The following is a 22839-nucleotide window of genomic DNA, read 5'->3' as shown; positions in this document are numbered from 1 at the left end:
ATCTCTTGGTCTCCCTCTACGAATTTTAACCCTCCACGCTGCCCTCCAATGCTAAATTGGTGATCCCTTGATGCCTCAGAACATGTCCTACTAACCGGTCCCGTCTTTTTGTCAAGTTGTCCCACAAACTCCTCTTCTCCCCAATTCTATTCAATACTTCATCATTAGTTATGTGATCTACCCATCTAATCTTCAGCATTCTTCTGTAGCACCACATTTCGAAACCTTCTATTCTCTTCTTGTCCAAACTATTTATCGTCCATGTTTCACTTCCATACATGGCTACACTCCATACAAATACTTTCAGAAACGACTTCCTGACACTTAAATCTATACTCGATGCTAACAAATTTCTCTTCTTCAGAAACGCTTTCCTTGCCATTGCCAGTATACATTTTATATCTTCTCCGACCATCATCAGTTATTTTGCTCCCCAAATAGCAAAACTCCTTTACTACTTTAAGTGTCTCATTTCCTAATCTAATTCCCCCAGCATCACTCGACTTAATTCGACTACATTGCATTATCCTCGTTTTGCTTTTGTTGATGTTCATCTTATATTCTCCTTTCAAGACACTGTCCACTCCGTTCAACTTCTCTTCCAAGTCCTTTGCTGTCTCTGACAGAATTACAATGTCATCGGCGATCCTCAAAGTTTTTATTTCCTCTCCATGGATTTTAATACCTACTCCGAATTTTTCTTTTGTTTCTTTTACTGCTTGCTCAATATACTGATTGAATAACATCGGGGAGAGGCTTCAACCCTGTCTCACTCCCTTCCCAACCACTGCTTCCCTTTCATGCCTCTCGACTCTTATAACTGCCATCTGGTTTCTGTACAAATTGTAAATAGCCTTTCGCTCCCTGTATTTTACCCCTGCCACCTTTAGAATTTGAAAGAGAGTATTCCAGTCAACATTGTCGAAAGCTTTCTCTAAGTCTACAAACCCTAGAAACGTAGGTTTGCCTTTCCTTAATCTATTTTCTAAGATAAATCGTAGGGTCAGTATTGCCTCACGTGTTCCAACATTTCTACGGAATCCAAACTGATCTTCCCCTCGGTCGGCTTCTGCCAGTTTTTCCATTCGTCTGTAAAGAATTCGCGGTAGTATTTTGCAGCAGTGACTTATTAAACTGATAGTTCGGTAATTTTCACATCTGTCAACACCTGCTTTCTTTGGGATTGGAATTATTATATTCTTCTTGAAGTCTGAGGGTATTTCACCTGTCTCATACATCTTGCTCACCAGATGGTAGAGTTTTGTCAGGACTGGCTCTCCCAAGGCCATCAGCAGTTCCAATGGAATGTTGTCTACTCCTGGGGCCTTGTTTCGACTCAGGTCTTTCAGTGCTCTGTCAAACTCTTCTCGCAGTATCGTGTCTCCCATTTCATCTTCATCTACATCTTCTTCAATTTCCATAATATTGTCCTCAAGTACATCGCCCTTGTATGGACCTCTGTATACTCCTTCCACCTTTCTGCTTTCCCTTCTTCGCTTAGAACTGGGTTTCCATCTGAGCTCTTGATATTCATACAAGTGGCTCTCTTTTCTCCAAAGGTCTCTTTAATTTTCCTGTAGGCAGAGATATAGTGGAGACGGTTATTGCGTAACAACAAAAGAGGTATAGAGGAGACGGGAAGGTTTCATAGCTACCAAGCAATCTTGGCATAGTAGAACCCACGTTTTCACCTCCTTGGCTACCTCATATTTGCCACCTCTTGTTGATGGACTCGATTATGGTGGAAGATCGAGAGCCATCATTAATATTCCAATCCAAAACTCTACCCATTACAATTTCTCTTTATCTGCACAAGCGGGGCAGCACAGCTACAAAGTACTGAATGAAGAAGAATGACGCGTGATTGCCTTTGTTGCCAAGTTACCTGTATTTGACGTCCGCTCTGTACTGAAAATACGCACGGGACGAAATTTTTTTCACGCGTTTTTGCAGTGTTAGTGTGCAAGGAATGGCGCTTTGGCGGCCGAGTGCGCGAATTTTGTGTCGGTCTTTTCATCGCCTCCGACAGCCCTCGAACAGGTTACCGACGGCCTAGCGCGGCAGCACTAGCGTGCTTTAGCGATCTCGGCTACGGAATGGGAGGCAGGCCGATCCCACGCCGTGACCCGCGCGACAGCCAGGTGCGTGGTGGCCGGGCAGCCTTGTGGCGGGCGGCGGCGGCGGCGGCGGAGGCAGCGCCATTCCGCCCCTGGTGGTGGTGGGGCGGCCCAGAGGACGCAGCCCGCTCGCCGGAGCAGCCAGTTCCTGTGCGACTCCGGAACACAGCGGCCCGCGCGCGATACCTGAAGCACTCGCCGCTACAACACGCGCCGCGCACAGGTAGGCCAGCCGCCGGGTACGGCGCTCTGCCGTCGCCTTCTCCAGCACACACTGTATTCGGCGTGGATGTACCAGACACCTCATCAAGTTACTTGTGATTTTATGGTCCCTTTTTGCACCTCTAGCAGTGTCTGCTAATGTGAAAACTTGAAGAATCGCACCACGGTTAGAGTCCACGTTAAACTGTTCAAAGCTCGCATGATGACAACAGCGTACTAGCTCCAACGGGACCATGCCCAGTAAAGTACTGTGGTGTTCCAGCCAACCTTCAGGTTAAGCTTCCAAAGTCTCATGAGGCCCAAACGTCCGCCCGCGTACAAACCAACAATGCCTTACCCCATCTCCACAGTGGTTTGGTGTAAATTTGATGTAGACGCTTTCGTAACCATAACTGTGCACCTTCATCGAGTAGAATACAGTAGTGTCAACTACCTTGAATCTTGGTTCATTTGTTGCGCAGCCCGAGATTTAAGTTAGGTAGGCCGGCCGGAGTGACCGAGCGATTCTAGGCGCTTCAGTCTGGAACCGCGCGACTGCTACGGTCGCAGGTTCGAATCCTGCCTCGGACATGGATGTGTGTGATGTCCTTAGGTTAGTTAGGATTAAATAGTTCTAAGTTCTAGGGGACTGATGACCTCAGATTTTAAGTCCCATACTTCTCAGAGCCATTTGAACCAAGTTAGGTAGGTAGGCTAATGGCTCAAATGGCTCTGAGCACAATGGGACTTAACTGCTAAGGTCATCAGTCCCCCAGAACTTAGAACTACTTAAACCTAACTAACCTAAGGACATCACACACATCCATACCCGAGGCAGGATTCGAATCTGCGACCGTAGCGGTCGCGCGGTTCCAGACTGTAGCTAGGTAGGTAGGTTACAATCCGCTGCGAATTCAAGCCAACGAATGTGAATGTGAAATAAAAGTTGTGGTAAGAGGTTGATCTGTAGCTTTGTGTCTGCGTCCGCGCCATATTTAACACCCTTTTCTCTTCCAAAAAACTGAAGCTGCAAAGTTAATTCTACGTAGCTTCGTCCTTTCTGTTGACTGGGCTGCGTCAACAGAAAATAAAGTAGAAATCTAGGGCCAAACTCCATGCAGAAAATTTAGTGCTGTTATGCCGAAAATTGACATCATACTATGGCTGTGTAAATAAGGGTAGATTCGTACAAATAAAGTAAAATCTGCAACCAGGCATCGTTACTGATGTTATATATTAAAAACGAACAACCCCGTTACCAGTTTCGAGCCGTCGTGTTCATCCTCTGAGGACTGTTAATATGTAAAGTTACATTCGCTTATGATGTGAATGTAACGTTTTGCCTCAACAAAAAAACAGAAAACATCGGATGTATACAATAAGCTAAATTTAATTTCCAATGTGGGTAGTGATCCACCAGTTTAAAACAGGTAACAACGCAATTTGTTTTTGATAAATATCTGTTTTTAGTTTCTTGCGCGATTTAATTAGTACTAAACTTTTTGTCCTGCCGAAACTAGTTTCTGCAACGTAATTCCTATGAAAGTGCTAATCAAAACATTGTTAGTGGCATCCACAGCAGCCTAAACTGATAGGTACCTATTATAGCGAGGCCGTAGATAGTCGAAAGAGACGTGACAACTGATTTGACGAAAATTTAAGAGCCGTGAAATAACATGAGCCACATGACATGACCTGTGCTAGGAAACATACCTTATAACATGTGTGAAGCAGAAAACTGAAGTTTTAGCCAATCGCAAACCTCTAGTGAAACATGTTGTAAAAGAATTATTTTACTTCAGAGCGGTCCTACATATGTTAAAATGTTTCTCATTCCCTGTAACACACGTGCTCTCTGCTTCATGTCCACGCTACGCACGCAAAAAGTTGCCTCAATATTCCATTAACGGTCAACTGCAGCTACGAAGTCTTCGATTTTGCACGTTTAATGGCATCGTTTTGAAATACTTACGGAGAATCTTAACGATATACGACAAGTATGCAACGCTCAGCATTGACGGAGGAAGCTTTCGCAGGCAGCTTTCTACCGGTCAAGCAGCGTCATTCTTGAAAACTTGTTCAGTCGCGCGACCGGGCACGCCGGCTGTGCTGCCCGCCTCGTCTGCTCTGTTACGCTACTGTCTGATGGCAGCCCCTCTGAGGTTACCATTATTAAGAGACTAGTGTCTCTTAGTACCGTTCATTATTGTATCCAGCAAGTCATGAGAGTAACCTATAAACTCAAACTGGCATACGCTCTCAGACGATACACACCACCAGAATGTTTCACTAGGTACAGTCCTATTTGAGTCTGTAGGAGAATAATCTCCTCCAATCTGATAAACTGCCTCACCAGTACAGTGGCAAGTGGCCTTAGTGATAGCGTAATAACCAAACCAAGGTGAGTCTGGATTTTACACACAAAGCGTTATCAGTCGTGAATATGCAAGAAACAACCGAGGATCGCAACTAATTGAGTTGTTTTTTAAGACAGAGCACAGGCTTCGAAAATTTTCTGCTCTTTGTAGCTATCATACTACTTTGCATTTCCTTTTCTATTCTGCTGTGACAGTCTGCTGGAGCTGGAGCTAGTCTCTGCTGATCCATCATGGACATGGGACATCAATGAAAATCGCCATCAGCCGTTTAGTTTTATTTTGACTACCAATTTCGGCATTCCATTATGCCATCTTCAGGCCCCATATACATCTCTCGGAAATAAACAATACTGTCATACAGTACCATATATTCCTGGATGTCGCCAATTCAAGAGTATATCCCAAATACTTCATTCGAAGACTTGATTGCAAATTAGTTCCAATCAAGTCTTCGAATGAAGCACTTGGGATACGGTTTTGAACTCACGACATCCAGGAATATATGGCACTGTGTGATAGTATCGTTTATTTTTGAGAGCTGCATATGAGGTTTGAAGATGGCATACAGGAATGCCGAAACTGGTAGTCAAAATAAATTAAAGTCTCGATTAGACGGCTGTTGGCGAATTTCATTGATAATTATCTGGAGTTATGTCGAGCGGTGTTTTCAACAGAGCGTTAGAAATGAATCACTGTATAGACGCTGTCGTCCTTAGCACGAGAATATTTATTTACACAACTGTTCTGTGCTCCATCTCTTACTCCAAAATGTATGTGCAAGTTTACCATATAAACTGTGTGGAACACCATAGTGCATAACAAAAGAAAACTTTCCCTTCAAGAAACTGTCTTTTCCGCTCAGAGAGATAGAGATACAAATAGAAAGATACCTCGTTCATGGTGAGAGAGATGGGGGGGAGGGGGGGGGGGGAAAGAGGCAGAAGACTGCCTGCGCTTTTGAGCTGTGATGGCTGGTCGTTATCCCTACGCGAGAAAATATTGAGGAGGCAATGGGATACTAAAAGTAAAGCCATTATCAACGCGGTTTGTTTAAATCCTGCATTACTTGACTAGGCATGGTTCTCTTAGCTGTGGTATGGCTTTTCCTTCCAGCGAGCTGTGAACAAACTTCAGCAGACAGTTAGGCGGAATCTACAGTTTCAAGTACGCTCAGAATCACGATAACCTAAATACGTCCTATTGTTACGTTTTGTTAATTTTTGTTAGGGTTCGTAGTTGAGATGAAGTAAACAAGGAATATCTTCCATAGCCACTGTTAGGACTTTTTATTTAGTTACATGACCACATTAGAGATACTCTCATTATCTGATGTAACACAGATCATTAATGAGCGACCAAACATTATACAAAATACATTGTTGCTGAACTTACTTATATTCGTTTATACCGACGTTAAGAACCCAGCAGACATTAAGATTGCAACTCTTCGTAAATCATGTACAACTCTAACATTTACAGAAAGGCGCCAATGTTTCACAAGGAGAAAGCTATGATCTTGTTTCATGATTTGAAGAACAAATTTTGACGATGCCCGCCAACTAATGCCAGTGACAACCATTCAACAACTCCAGATTTTCCATCTTCAGATTACCACAAAAATATGATCTGCAGTGTACTTTGTTCATGAAACCCAAACATTTTATAATGATGCTGGATATCTGATCAAAGGTATGCGGACACCTGTTAGTAGACATTAGTATGGAATCAGCCCACCCTTCTCTTTAAGACCGCTTGAAGTACGCTTGGGACAAATTTGATGTGGCGTCTGAATCTCTGTGGAGGAACAGCAGCCCATTATTCCTACAGAGCCGAAACCAGAGAAGGTACTCATGTCGGAAGCTGGGGATCTCGAGTGTAGTCAACGTTCTCATTTGTGCCAAAGAGATTCTGTAGGGTTGAGGTCCTGAGTCCAGTCACGTTAGCTCACTTCAGGAATGTTACCGTTGACAAACAATTCCTTCGCAAAGTACAAAAAAATCTTAATTTCCTAATTTTTCCTCTAATGTGTGCAGCAGACATTGCTCTAAAACGTGTTTGTCCTTCCGCATTTAGCGTTTTCTGAAGCACAATAAGCGGACCTCTACCTTACCACGATAGACATCTAAAAACCGTATTACCACCTCCTCTAATTCACTGTTGGCACTAAACATGACACGCAGCGTTCTCCAGACATGCGTCAAACCCAAACACTTCAGTCGGATTGTCACAGGGTACAGCGTGATTCGCCTCTTCAAATCACTCGTTTCCAGCCATCCACTGTCCAGTGGCGTCCCTCTTTGGACCACAACAAGCGACGCTTAGCAATGACTACAGAAACGTGTAACTTATGATGAGCTGCTAGACTGTTTTACCCGTTCTTTTTAAATCCTTACGCACAGAAATTGTGCTAGCTGTTCTGCTGGCAGCATTTTGAAACTCAAAATTGATTCCTTACGCTGATATCGTGCAATTTTTTACAACTATTCTCCGCAAGGTTCCAAGACCTCTGTCCGTCATTACATAAAGTCTGATCTTGACTTAACTGTGTTTGCCCTTCGCGTTTCCCCTTCATAATCGCATTACCAAGACTTGGGCAGCATAAAGAGGGCTGAAATGTCCCGCATGGCTTTTACTTATGCAACATACAAACACTAGCCCACATTCGAAGTCACGGAGCTCTCCTGATCGATCCATTCTGCTGTTGCTGTTTCTCTATTGAAGACACAACACTCTCCGCTCCTCCTATATTGGCGATGCTACCGCTCGTGACATCTACTGGTCGATCCCGCATTACATAGGGGTGTCCGGATACTTTTGATGATATGCTGCAGCCCAAAGCTGATGTAATCCATGCTGTTGGATCCCTCATAATCAGTTGGCTGGTTGGTTGGTTGGTTGGTTTGGGGGAGGGGACCAAACAGAGGTATTATTGGTCCCATCGGATTAGGGAAAAATGGGGAAGGAAATCGGTTGTGCCCTTTCGGAGGAACCGTCCCGGAATTTGCCTGAAGAGAATCAGGGAAATCACGAAAAACCTAAATCAGGATGGTCGGACGCGGGTTTAAACCGTCGTCCTCCCGAATGTGAGTCCAGTGTGCTAACCAATGTCCCACCTCGCTCGGTCTCATAATTAGTCAAATTTATTCTTGGTGCTCTTGATCCAAGTATAAATTTCGCTTTTTGCTATAGCAATGGGTGGCAGCAGGGTCATATCAGCGAGATGGTTGGATAGTGCAGGATTATGTGTGTTTATTTGATCAGTGTGCATGTAAAATAAATAGCGATCCAAAAGTCTTGCTCTAAAAAATGTTCAGTGGTAGCACCAATACCTCATACACACCCTTGTAGAGGGCCATAGACGAAAAATATATATACTTAAGGATCGTCAGCCGCATTTTCTCTGGTGTTTCAACAAATATTTGCAATTTCGTTTTTGCATTTTGAAGTTGGAGTCAGTCCAAACAAATACTGCTCAACACGTCTTCCTTGCGTCGCCCAGTGTCGACGGAAAACTTCTGTTTGTTTCCTGTTACGAACAAAATGATTTTCATAGCGGTATTTTAGGCGAACATTCGAGAGACCGGTCGCGCATTAGTCTAGTGTGATCATAGTTTTATCGGTACATATTAATGGGTACAGGAAGACGCGTAGAATAACCATTAATCCAATAGCGACAGCACCGCCCTGACCCCCGCCGAATGCTACGGTCATGCAGCAGCGCTGCTCACTCGTTGCTGGAGTACTGGATATTATTTATGTTTGATATTATTTATGTTTTATTGCCCCTGTTAACACGCACCGATAAAATGGATATCGCACTAGACCGTGCAACGTTTTATCGAATGTGCATGTGAGATATCGTTTCGTAAATAATTTTGATTGTAACGGGAAATAAACCGATGCTTTCCTTCTACGTTAGGCATCACGTAAAAGGCATGTAGAGCAGTAGGGGTCTACTTGTTTGGACTGAATCCAGCTACACGCTGCAAATACCTGTGTGTGTGTGTGTGTGTGTGTGTGTGTGTGTGTGTGTGTGTGTGTGTGTGTGTTTTCTCGGATGTGACCCTTAGCGACAGACTTAAACTGTGCCAAAGCAGGACTATAATATACATATTCTCTACTATTACTTTTCTAACTGAACCCGCCGTGCACATCTCACGAAATTTCGCTGCTCTTGTCCATTTGCAAACCCTGTGCCACCCTTCCAGTGGTTTACAGGACTAGCAGATACAGAAGAAAAGATAATAAAGAATGACTTGAACGTACGACTAATTTCTCTGTGGAATGTTTTACTAATTAGCACTGTGTGCGCTGATAATGACATTAGGTAAACAGGCATGAGTTAATCCTCGTCCAGCGTCTTATCAGTCCGACTTACCAACGAAAGATTCCATCCCATAATCATTCTCGGTTGTCTTTCAGCAATTTTCCGGCCTCTGGTTTGTGGAGGTGATGATGCCATCTTGCAAAAGCCTCCATGTAGCGCAAAAAAGAAAAAAAGAGGGAGAGAGAAGGAAAAGGTCACATGATGACAACTTGAACTGGAAAAAGCATATTGCTGAGCTTGTCAAACAATTAAGTTCAGCTTCTATCGCTCTTCGTATAATCGCTAGTCTTGGTAATAAACAGATCAGCTTAGCAACGTATTTTGCATATTTCCACTCAATAATGTCTTATGGAATAGTTTCCTTGGGTAACTCACCACTTAGACGTAAGTATTGATTGCACAAAAGAGAGCAGTGAGAATAATTAGTGGTGTTCTCCCGAGGTCGTCATGTAGGCACGTATTCAAGGAGTTAGGTATTTTAACTGCACCATCAAAGTACATAAATTCGCTAACGAAATTCGTTATAAATAATTCATCTCAATTCGCGAAGAACAGTGATGTTCATACGTACAACACTAGAGGGAAAAATGACCTTTCCTATCCGTTATTGAAGCTGTCAGTTGCTCAAAAAGGAGTACATTATTCAGCAACAAAAATCTTTGATCATTTGCCCAATAACATGAAGTGTCTGGCAGGTAGTAGATCAAGTTTTAAATGTAGCTTAAAATCTTTTTTTTTTTTTTTGGACAACTCCTTCTATTCCATGGACGAGTTTCTGTTTCAGAACTGGTAAAATAAATAAATAAATAAATTTGTACGTCTAAATATAGTTGCATGTGTAGAATTAAAATTTACAGTAATATTAATATTAGCACTATTCATGTGTGTGTGTGTGTGTATATATATATATCTTGTAATCTAACTTGTTCCACATCATACCGATAAAATAATCGTAAAAATGATCTGCGGAACATGACATAACTAAACTAAACTAAATTATGTGTCGGTTACCGATAGCGTTTTCGGATGGCTCAGCTGAAAGAGGACTGCGTACAAGAGGTCATACTGCGTTTCGTCTAGTACTTGTGCTACGAAATTCCATTAATAAAATTCATAGACTGTATTAAATAATTAAAATAGAAGATTCGTGAAGGTGGGAACTATGGATGAAGGGCAACAGATATATTCCATATTTCTAGATTTCCGAAAAGCATTCGACACGGTAACCGGCTGCAGACTGTTAACGAAGGTACGAGCATACGTAATATGTTCCCAGATATGAGTGGCACGAAGACTTCTTAAGTAATAGAAGGCAGTATGTCGTCGTCGAGGGCGAGTGTTCATCAGAGACAAGGGTATCGTCGGGAGCACCGCAGAGAAGTGTGACAGGACCAGAATTATTTTGTATATATATAAATGATCTGTCGGAAAGGGTGGGCTGCAATCTTCGTTTGTTCGCTCATGACATTGCTGAGTAGAGGAAGGATTGGACAAAATTTCTAGTTTGCGTGATGAATGGCAGCTAGTTCTAAATGTAGAAAAATCTATTTTAATGCGGATGTGTAGGAAAAACGAACCCTTAATGTTCGTATACAGCATTAGTAGGGTATTGCGTGGTACAGTCACGTCGTTTAGATAGTTGGGCTTAGCGTTGTTAAGCGCTATGAACTGTAACTAACGTGTGAGGGTCGTGTTAGAGAAGGCGATTGGTTGACTTCCGTTTATTTGCAGAATTTTAGGAAAGTATTGTTCATGTGTAAAGCAGACCGCATATAGGATGCTAGTGCGATTTATTCTTGAGCACCTCTCGAGTGTTTTGGGATCCGCACCAGGTCGTTCTAAAATAAGACATCGAAGCAATTCAGAGGCGCAATGCTGCGTTTGTTACCGGTAGGATCGAACTAAACGCAGGTGTTGCGGACGTGATTCGGGAACGCAAATGAGAATCCCTGGAGGGAAGGCGACGATTTTTCCGAGTAATACTGTTGGGAAAACTTAGAGACCCGGAATTTGAAGCTGACTGCTGAACGATTCTACTCCCGTCGACATATATTTCGCGTAAGGACCACTAAGATGGAAGAAATTAGCGCTCATGCGGAGGCATACAGACAGTCGTTTTTCCCTAGCTCTATCTGCGATTGTGACAGGAAATGAAACGTCTAGTAGTGATACAGGGTATCCTACGCCACGCGCCATACCGTGGCTTGAGGAGTATCTTTATGGATGTAGTTGTAATACGACGAGTTTCCAGTGACATCTTGTGTTTCCTCGTTGGCTAAGGCACTGGACTGAAAATAGTCGGTTTTCCTTTGCAAAACGTACGTAAATTCACCACAAACACAAAAAACTTCTTGAAACAAGTTGGCAGATTAAAACTCTGCATGTGACCTGGACTAGAACGACTCTTGCTGTCCGCAGACAGCGCTTTACCAACTGAGCCTCTCGGGAATGCCTAATAGCCACACTCAACAGCAAAGATAGATTGGAGGTTGACGACTTTCTTAATCTCTGGTACTCTTCTAATGTTGACTGCAGCTTGCAACAGCCTCACATGGCTAATATTAGGTAGTGTGTGCAGCCCGTCCCAGGAAGAAGGCCCGAGAAAGAAGATTGTGCGTTGTACAACAAGATTGCGAGGATAACATGACGGAAGCAGCCAAAAACGTTTATCATCGACAGCGCCTGCGAAAACTTGGTTCATATGTGGCTGAACGGCAACAAAATGAGGAAGTCATCCGATTATCTTATTGGTTTCCATTAATTTCACTACCTCCACCCCCGACATCTCCAACAAACTAAGTTCATCATTTAAAATAATCAGGACGAGGATGTTGGGCCATAGCAATGGAAGGGTGTTCTTTTGGTCTCCGGGTGTAATCTACCCCCTACTTCCCACTTGCAGCTATTGTCCACAATAAGCAAAGTCATTTATGAAAAATTTGGGAGGAGCGAGGATTACAACAAACTTTCTAGTTTACTTAGCTCCTCTTGCCGAGTTGGCTCCAGTTCTTTTTGTCTGCGGGTCTGATTCTTGAAGCTGAAAATGTCACGTTGTGGGTCCTCACGGTTGGAATGATCTAAATAAATCTGAAGATTGTTGTTACAGAGTTTTTGCTTTTACGTAAATATATTTTTTCAAATTTTACTATATCATACAGTCTTTTGATTATTCACATTAACAAAGCCGAAATTAAATTGTTCGCACAAAATACAAAAATACATCCGATCACATCAGAGTCATGCTTACGACTCTCACACTCTGCGGAAATAACAATATTCCAAAGGGTTTAAAAATTTTTCTTAACCAATGAATTTGTACTAGTTTTTGTTGTTCGAACTGATTGCCGAATAACCACTGAACGTTTGACGTTGAAATTTGGCAACCCTATCCGTAGTATGCTCACAAATATCCACTGGAGATGTGTAATCTAACCACTTGTCTGCTTTTCTCTGTCTAAGTGAATCTTGTTAAAACTGTCTACCAAAGCTTCTCAAAAATAATTATCAAACAAACAACAAATGCTAACTTAACACTTTATTTCGCACACTCAGATACATTGTGAAGAAACAAAATTAGATGTACTCGTATACGGTCATGTGAACAAATGCCCACATTAATATTGTGGCACATAAATACTACCATGTTGTTCCTGTGTCCGAAAGAATGGTTGCATTTTAGGCTATTTCATGTGAAATGTCTTTAAAAAAACTCAATTTTGTAACAAAGCACTGGACAATTCCACAGTTTCCACATCTTACGGTCGGATAACCCTGAGGTCAATGGCTATATCTTTCCTTTTTTACCCTATTTTAGCCAGTGAACAAAAGTGTCATACTGTCACTGGCATAAAAGGTGCTGTTTTTTTCTTCTTCTGGACTTGTTGTACAGCCAATTGTCAGTCAGTCTTCCTCTTCACAGAGGAGTGAGGGTATCCATCTTTTACGATTCTTAAAATGCCTCACAAACCAACTCAGTTTCGACTTAATATTCGTTCGTCTCGCCTTCTGAACCGCACCTTCTCGCTCGATGCTGTGGACAGGCCTCGATGCTGTGGTCAGGCTCGACCTCCTTCCCACCCTCTCCCCCTCCCCCTTCCTCCCGAGAGAAAGCATTTAAGGGAGAGTTCAGTTTCACTGCCTCATCCTCATGAGGGATAAACAAAAACGGCTTGCATGTCTAAATACACTTCCCCAAAAATATACCTGGATCCGAGACCCTCTTCGGCTCAGTAATTGTCACCAGTGACGTACACTGCAGATACTGTGCCAGAAATGCAAGAACTGCTCCCTAAATTAATAATCTTGACTCGCAGTCAGGGACGCCTTTGTGGTGGCGGTGGACTTGTAGGTAAGCCGATTCGAATGGGTGGAAGGGTTAAGAGAGGTCGCGGCGTAATGTTCTCAATCACTAGTCTCTGTATCAATGCCCGAATTAAATTCCATATGCCTTTCCAGTGTCTCATGAACTGAAGGATGTGAACTGGACTTGTTGTACAATATTCCAAAGGGTTTAAAATTTTTTCTTAACCAATGAATTTCTACTAGTTTTTGTTGTGCGAACTGATTGCCGAATAACCACCGAACGTTTGACGTTGAAATTTGGCAACCCTATCCGTAGTATGCTCACAAACATCCACTGGAGATGTGTACGTGGTACGTACGTCGTATAAGAACATTAGACCCGGCGATTCCCTTGATACTACTTGAGAATAGTAGTCTACGCGCCGGCACCAGGATTCACCGTGCCCTTGTATGATCATCATCATCTTCATTATCATCATCATCACCACCACCACCATCAATAACATGACACGGCTCTCTCATATCCTCAAGAAAAGGGTCCAATGCCCGCGGAGGAAGAAACCCCTTTCCGGCGGGTGGCTGAACCTATCCCGTGGGGAATGCCCCACATCACATACAACATTTTAGATTCTCGTACTTATTCTATCAAAGATTAATTCCTAACGCAGTGAAAGTTGTTGTATAGCGTTAACATTGTACCATGCAGAGACTGGACTGAAAAAGAACGACGAAATGACTTCGTCGTTAAATATTGAACGAGAAAAGCTTAAGTACTTTAGTGGGGGCTCTTATTTCCAGGCTACCATTAGCTGTGGTTAAGTGCTACATAAAAAGTAAATGTGTAAGATATTGCACTTGAGAATACGCTGCTACAGTAACTTTGTTAAATGGGGCTGCTGAAATTGCACTTTCAAACAGCAGCATCGGAGGAATGCCAACACGTGGACTGTAAACATTCATCCATCTGATCTAAGATCTGCACGGTCGGACGACTGTTAACATGAGGCGCTGAAGTCAAGGACTGCGGCTGCCACCAGGCGTGAGGAGCAAGGACACACCGTGCTCGCGGTTTTTCCACCCCAGAGGCAGCGCGGCAAGGAGGAGGCTGGGAGAGTGGAGTGGCCACTCGTTTTGCTCTTCCGCACCGACGTGTGAATGAGTAGCGCTTTCTCTGCCCGTGGCAGACGGCGCAGGGCCGGCGCGAGTGCGCGCGAAACGCTGCACACACTCTAACCCTTCCGTCAGCTGTTACCATCTGAAACCGGGACTCACCTGAACAGGCCAAGGTTTTCCAGTTGTCACGGGTTCAACCGATATGGTCACGAGCCCAGGAGATGTGCTGCAGGGGATGCCGCGCTGTTACCTAAGGCCTAAGGCACTGGCGTCGTTCGTCTGCTGCAATATGCCATTAACGCCAAATACATCTATCTACATCTACATACATACTCCGCAATCCACCATACGGTGCCTGGGGGAGGGTACCTTGTACCACAACTAGCATCTTCTCTCCCTGTTCCACTCCAAAACAGAACGAGGGAAAAATGACTGCCTATATGCCCCTGTACGAGCCCTAATCTCTCTGATCTTATCTTTGTGGTCTTTCCGCGAAATGTAAGTTGGGAGCAGTAAAATTGTACTGCAGTCAGCCTCAAATGCTGGGTCTCTAAATTTCCTCAGTAGCGATTCACGAAAAGAACGCCTCCTTTCCTCTAGAGACTCCCAACCGAGTTCCTGAAGCATTTCCGTAACACTCGCGTGATGATCAAACCTACCAGTAACAAATCTAGCAGCCCGCCACTGAATTGCTTCTATGTCCTCCCTCAATCCGACCTGATAGGGATCCCAAACGCTCGAGCAGTACTCAAGAATAGGTCGCACCAGCGTTCTATAAGCGGTATCCTTTACAGATGAACCACATCTTCCCAGAGTTCTACCAATGAAACGAAGACGACTGTCCGCCTTCCCCACAACTGCCATTACATGCTTGTCCCACTTCATATCGCTCTGCAATGTTACGCCGAAATATTTAATCGACGTGACTGTGTTAAGCGCTGCACTACTAATGGAGTATTCAAACATTACAGGATTCTTTTTCCTATTCATCTGCATTAATTTACATTTATCTATATTTAGAGTTAGCTGCCATTCTTTGCATCAATCATAAATCCTGTGCAAGTCATCTTGTATCCTCCTACAGTCACTCAACGACGACACCTTCCCGTACACCACAGCATCATCAGCAAACAGTCGCACATTGCTATCCACCATATCCAAAAGATCATTTATGTTGATAGAAAACAACAGCGGACCTACCACACTTTCCTGGGTCACTCCAGATGATACCCTCACCTCCGATGAACACTCACCATCGAGGACAACGTACTGGGTTCTATTACTTAAGAAGTCTTCGAGGCACTCACATTCTTGGGAACCAATCCCATATGCTCGTAACTCAGTTAGGAGTCTGCAGTGGGGCACAGAGTCAAACGCTTTCCGGAAATCATGGAATATGGCATCCGTCTGATACCCTTCATCCATGGTTCGCAAGATATCATGTGGAAAAAGGGCGAGTTGCGTTTCGCAGGAGCGATGCTTTCTAAAGCCGTGCTGATGCATGGGCAGCAACTTCTTCTCTTCTACCACCGCACTGTCCTAACGGATACGTTCGTTGTACTTCCCACATTGATTTCTGCGGTTATTTAACGCAGTGTTGCTTGTCTGTTAGCACTGACAACTCTGTGCAAACACCGCTGCTCTCGGTCGTTAAGCTAAGGCTTTTGTATGTCCATCCTTCTGATTGGACGTTTGAGGGACTTCGGCCCTTCACGTGTGTAATAAAATGAAACACCTACAGCCGTCCTTACTATGTTATTTATTTTCTGATTACCAGCTTCAGTGCTTCAGTACACCACCTTCAGGCCATAACTGACGCTGAGGGGTTAACTCTAATCGTACACTGGTTTTCGCAGACTATCTGTAACAACGATGTTGTCTCCAGCCATCCACTACTAAAACACTCGTTGATGGTTGGAAACACAACATCGTTGTTACAGATAGGCTGCGATAACCAGTTCATAGATGGGTGTTCACTGATGAATCGTGTATACAATTAGTTAACCTCTCAGTTGTAGTTAAGGCCTGAAGATGATGTACTGAAGCACAGAAACAGATTGCCATATTAAATAACATTGTGAGGACGGCGGTAAGTATTCCGTTTTATTACTTAAGTGAAGTGGCCGACCACTGCGTTGTCCGTGGTGAGACATATTGCCTGAAATTTAGTACTCTCGGCACACTCTCCGCACTTTGGAGCTCTGAATACTGAATTCCCTAACGATTTGCGAAATGGAATATGCCACGCGTCTAGCTGTAACTTCCGCGTTCGAAATATGTTAATTCCCGTCGTGCAGTAATAATCACGTCGGGAACCTTTTGTCGGCCGTGGTGGCCGAGCGGTTCTAGACGTTACAGTCTGGAACCGAGCGACCGCTACGGTCGCAGGCTCGAATCCTGCCTCGGGCATTGATGTGCGTGATGTCCTTAGCTCAGTTAGGCTTAAGTAATTGTAAGTTCTAGGGGACTGATGACCTCAGAAGTTTAAGTCCCGTAGTGCTCAAAGCTACTTTTTGGAAACCTTTTCACATGAATCACATGAGAACAAACTATAGTTCCGCCATTCGACTACCCTTCTAAACTTTGGGTACGCAATATTACCGTCATCTATATCTGTGCATGTCGCTACCCCGTGACTGTTGTCACCTCAGTATATAAAATTTCGACTACCACAGGAGTAGCGAAAACTGTGCACTGTATTTTCAATACGACAATGACACCCATGTTATGTGTCGTCAATTGACATTGAAAAAAGATTACTAATTGTAGGCTTTAATCTGAATCATCCCAACCAATATATTTGGCACTTGTAACAGATTCATATAACATCAAAATTAAAACCAGTCTGAACAGCGACTATGAAGTTCACGTCTTCCAGATAAGATGACGAAACTGCATAGAAACTTTCGGTTACACCTTTTCTTAGGCTGTAATCCTTTTCCTCTATTAAATAATTCAGTGATGAGGAAAAGTAAATAATACACACGTGTGGTTAACAACGATTATCTATGATTTTATTCGCGGTAAGCTTAAGTCATCTTACAATGCATTCCACATAGCTACATCGCAAACATAAAGGCGCCACACTTCACGTTTACAGAGTTGTTGGCATCCTTGCTAACGAAATTTATTTTTCCATATGTTATAAAGCTTGACATTTTGTGTGGAAGAAGTGCCACTATGTGTAGTTGTATTAACGCCGTTTCGAAAAGCTGCGAAACGACGTGCAAATAGCATAAGATTAAATCAGGTTAGTGGAATACACTTTGCAATTTGGGTTCATAAAGATACGGAGGTGTTGCTATGTTACATAATGTTGTAACGTTCTTTAAAATTGATTATTGAAGTACTTAAATGAATGTCTGAGCTGGGAATGCAAAACAAAATTGGAGTCACCGTGTAGCGTGTTGTAACTGCAAGTGGTGTGTTTACTCTGTGGTATTGTTAGCAAAACTTTATACGAACTGATTGGGCAATGCAACTACCTATACCAATAAATAAATGCAGTCATTGCAAAATACTTTCTGCTCCTTACGTACTAAATCCTCTGGCCCTATTCAAAACTGATAACTTTGGGCCCTGTGCATATAACAAATAAATAAAATTGTCTTACCTCTAAAGCAGCAACAATGGATCGCGTTACATTCTGCTCTCTCATGAAGAAGAAAAAATATACTAGCTACCGACTCAGCAGTGTGCAATGCTGGCCATAATACTTTGAAATATACATGAAATTCTTCAGGGTGATAAATGAAAACACTTTAGAAAAATTCACTGTCTTTAAAAAAACAAATGACCTGGATAGGGAAGCGGTAGTGACTTGGGTGAATTAGTAACACTGACTTTTTCAATAGTGAAGTTGTATTAAAAGTTAATTTAAGCTTTTCAAAACATCTGAAATTACATTACTCAGAAAAATTGCATCCTTCTTACTAAATGAAAACCTTTCTTTGCTAATGTAGTCACAAACAATGAGATTTGTACAGCAAGTATCATCTAACATCACTATGAAGCATAAAGACAAATCTTCAGATTACGTATACCTGTGTTAACAGATCTTTGAAGCATTACAAAAGGGAAATATCTAGCTAGCCAACACATCAAATCTGTTTTCGTACATTTTGGGGTTACTTAACGTAGAACTCACTCTTACCAATTATCAGCCAAGTCATTTACAGTGACGCATTGGCAAAAGGAAATTAATAAAAAATTAACTTATTTATCTTAACTGCGAGAAGACTTCTGCTTCGACATTTATATTTCCAATAATACATGGGTTCGTAAAGCTGTGAAGGAGAAGTGGAGGACGGGATACAAATTTTAGTTGTGTCGTCAGTGTAAAGGCGAAGTGAAGGACGGGATACAAGTTGTAGTTGTGTCAGGGGTTTCGCCTGTAATATAGCAAGTACACATTCGAAAATGTCGTACTGATACTAGTGCTGGGAAACGAAAGAAGATCGACAGACGAGAAATTTCTATTACGTACTTCACTACACGAAAATACACATATTGGTGAAAAAAAACAGTGAAATAGGTCAAAATAGTGAAATACAGTGAAAGAAGTTAATGGGAAAGTGAACGTATCACACGGAAATATCGAGGAATAACCGAAGCTCGCCTAGACAGACAGTAACGAAAATTACATACCCACAAACAGACAAATCCATTCCTATAAACGAAAATAAGACACTAAAATTTGTTCTACAATAACAAGCTAATACTCCAAATTACCTCAATATCATTACGAATAATTATTTTAATGTACGATGATAGCGCTTATCTTGACACAGAACTGCTTTATTATCTATGCCTCGAAGTGAAGACATTACTATCTATGACTAATGTATGACGTTATGGGAGCCTTTATATGAAGTAACAGCTTTTTCATGAGACGAGAAAACATTTTATTTTCCAAGCAAAGATCAAAAACTAACAAGAATAAACAACTCGTAACCAAGCCGACTACGGCAAAGATAAATATCTATCAGCTGCAGCTTTCACCCGCTGTTTTTTGGCGCAGTGGATAAATGACGTCGCCACAACGTCATTGGTCAAAGCCGACGGGTTGTATCCCCTGCTTCACTAGACCCGCGGTGCAACATAAAATATTACACTTGGTGGCTTTACAGAGCACACATTAAAAGCTGCCTACTGCATCATCTTTCGCTGACAGATTGATATACACACACTGCTGTGCGCCAAGCGCTCTCTTACTCCAACACTACAATCTCAGACCAGAAGCAATATCTTTGGCTCTGCGGTCGTGCAAAGTCAGCGATCCGCTGCTTTATAGAGCCATCAGAGACATACGTCGTTTACAATATAGCAGTTTCATTTTAGTTTACATTAGTATCGTTACAATACTCGGCTGCCAACTGTAAGTGGACCCCAGTAGACGCCTTTGTGTCTAAATGGAGTAAATATTAATTGTTTATTAATATCAGAAATTTGTTAATACCATCTGTAGCATCAAAAGCATAAAACTAATCTCATGATACCGACGTATGGCCTACTTTATAAAATAATTTAATTAATGCGTCTATTAACTAGTACAATTATGGATGCGTACTCCCTACGATTTTGTCATTTATTGACAATTCAGAAGAGTCAGAAGATACCAAAAGATGGATTTGAACCAGAATCCGCAAATTTACCCACCAGAGCGGAAAGCCAACTAATTGCAATCACATGGACTGAAGCGAAACGGGAAACGCCCAGTCGAATTTCTGAGCGATCACACACTGTCGAACTAAAGGCCGAAGTAGATGTTGATTCCTTTTCTTCTACGACAAATACCTGAGAGAACTTTTATCTAACAAGGGAACCTCCCCATCGCACCCCCCTCAGATTTAGTTATAAGTTGGCACAGTGGATAGGCCTTGAAAAACTGAACACAGATCAATCGAGAAAATAGGAAGAAGTTGTGTGGAACTATGAAAAAATAAGCAAAATACACAAACTGAGTAGTCCATGCGCATGATATGCAACCTCAAGGATACTGTGAGCTCAGAAGCGCCGTGCTCCTGTGGTTAGCGTGAGCAACTGCGGAACGAGAGGTCCTTGGTTCAAGTCTTCCCTCGAGTGAAAAGTTAAATTTTTTATGTAATCAACTTCGCTCTCCAAAATTCCAGGAAATGTTCAGATTTGCTTAGACATATGCAGGATTTGACCGTCTACACACGGAAAAATTTGAAAACGTTAAAAACATATGTTTTGACAGAGCACAGGGAAAACTGTGCGACTGTGAAACTGTTGCATTCATTTGTTGCAGTTAATGTGACAAGCTCTTATGTTTTCATCACTTTTTTGGGAGAGATTATCACAGCCACAAGAAAACCTAAATCGGGGAAGGCAGCAGAATCTTTTTACCCATTCGCCAAGTGTAAAAGTTAGGTGGGTCGACACATATTCCTGTCATGTGACGCACATGCCGTCACCAGTGACTTGTAGAATACATCAGACGTGTTTTCCTGTGGAGGAATCGGTTGTCCTATGACCTTGCGATCAAATGTTTTCGGTTCCCATTGGATAGGCACGGCCTTTCGTCTGCTAATCGCACGGTTTTGCGGTGCGGTCGCAAAACACGGACACTAAACTTATTACAGTGAACAGAGACGTCAATGAACGAATGGACAGATCACAACTTTGCGAAAATAAAGAAAGTAAACTTTTCACTCGAGGGAAAACTTGAACCGAGTACCTCTCGTTCCGCAGCTGCTCGTTCCACACAACTTCTTCCTGTTTTCTCGATTGATCTGTGTTCAGTTTTTCAAGGCCTATCCACTGTGCCAACTTATAACTAAATCTGAGGGGGATTCGATGGGGAGGTTCCCTTGTAAGTGCCTCTCAGTTGCCGACTTCCCTTTGTCGATTTAGAGTCAAAATGCATAATCCAAAATCTGCTATCTTCAGCATGTGTAACAGGCACCCAGATACAAGTACAGATAGCGTATTGCTGGTGGCTGAATTAACTATGCTACACGAGGAGACCCGAGCGACTGCTCGACTTGAAGTGGAACGCGTTCGCCCGCAGCCTGACTCCACAGCCGCTGCCACCGACCCACATTCGCAGTCACGGTCGGTGGATCGCACTGCAGCCCTAATGCCGGGCCGTTCCTGCTACCGCTAATACGCGCTACACAATGGCGTTGTACTGTCCCTGCAACCTCGCCACTTTCTGGACGAGATCTACGTATGCCAGCTATGCTAGAACAAAGCTGAAATGCGGCCTGTCAAGAATTCCTCTCCTGTGCTAACCTCTTCATCTTAGAGTAGCACTTGCAACCTACGTCCTCTATTATTTGCTGGATGTATTCCAGTCTCTGTCTTCCTCTACAGTTTTTGCTCTCTACAGCTCCCTCTAGTACCATGGAAGTCATTCCCTCATGTCTTAACAGATGTCCTATCATCCTGTCCCTTCCCCTTATCAGTGTTTTCCACATATTCCTTTCCTCTCTCACTCTGTGCAGAACATCCTCATTTCTTACCTTATCAGTCCACCTAATTTTCAACATTCATCTGTAGCACCACATCTCAAATGCTTCGATTTTCTTCTGTCACGGTTTTCCCACAGCCCATTTTTCACTACCATATAATGCATATAATGCTATACTCAAGACGTACATTCTCAGAAATTTTTTCCTCAAATTGAGGCCGATGTTTGATATTAGTAGACTTCTCTTGGCCAGGAATGCCCTTTTTGCTATTGCTAGTCTGCTTTTGATGCCCCCCTTGCTCCGTCCGTCACCCGTTATTTTACTGCCTAGGTAGCAGAATTCCTTAACTGAGATAGCCTACCGGAACAGAAGCAATAATTTCTGCTGTAAGACCGACCTCCTTTGCTTTTGAAGTTCCAAATCACCGTTCGCAACACGTGCAAGTGGCAAATGCAGTTCATTCATGTAACAAAACTGTGGTGTCACCGCCAGACACCACACTTGCTAGGTGGTAGCTTAAATCGGCCGCGGTCCATTTAGTACATGTCGGACCCGCGTGTCGCCACTGTGTGATCGCAGACCGAGCGCCACCACAAGGCTGGTCTCGAGATACGGGATAGCTCTCGCCCCAGTTGTACGGACGACATTGCTAGCGACAATACGGACGAAGCCTTCCTCTCATTTGCCGAGAGACAGTTAGAATAGCCTTCTGCTAAGTCCATGGCTACGACCTAGCAAGGCGCCATTAGCCTTACCTAGTTTGAGAGTTATCGTATAAATGTCTCAAGAAGAACGTGTAAACCAACAAAGAATAAAGTTAAGTATATTCCAGCTACCTACTTTTATTGCTACCATTCAATAGTTATCCTGTTCCAGACTTGACGCCAGTCGGCGTGTGTGTACGCGTGCCTTTCGGCTCCCTTCTCAATGTGGCGTAGCTAGCTTGTTACACTACAACAAAAACA

The 22839-nt window shown here is 42.9% G+C and overlaps 1 protein-coding gene across 1 annotated transcript in view; it reads left to right on the top strand.

The window, feature by feature from the left end:
* Positions 1-2211: 2211 nt before the first annotated feature.
* Positions 2212-22839, top strand: part of LOC124616656 (epidermal retinol dehydrogenase 2-like) — a 350044-nt gene continuing 329416 nt past the window's right edge. Inside the window, exon 1 of the mRNA XM_047144987.1 lies at positions 2212-2340. The gene's annotated coding sequence lies outside the window, so the exon portion shown is untranslated. The remainder of the gene's footprint in view (positions 2341-22839) is intronic.

Source organism: Schistocerca americana, chromosome 1 (genome assembly GCF_021461395.2).
Source record: "Schistocerca americana isolate TAMUIC-IGC-003095 chromosome 1, iqSchAmer2.1, whole genome shotgun sequence".
Lineage (NCBI taxonomy): Eukaryota > Metazoa > Arthropoda > Insecta > Orthoptera > Acrididae > Schistocerca > Schistocerca americana.
Note: the sequence above shows the minus strand (reverse complement) of the source record. Positions and strands in the feature narration are given on the sequence as shown.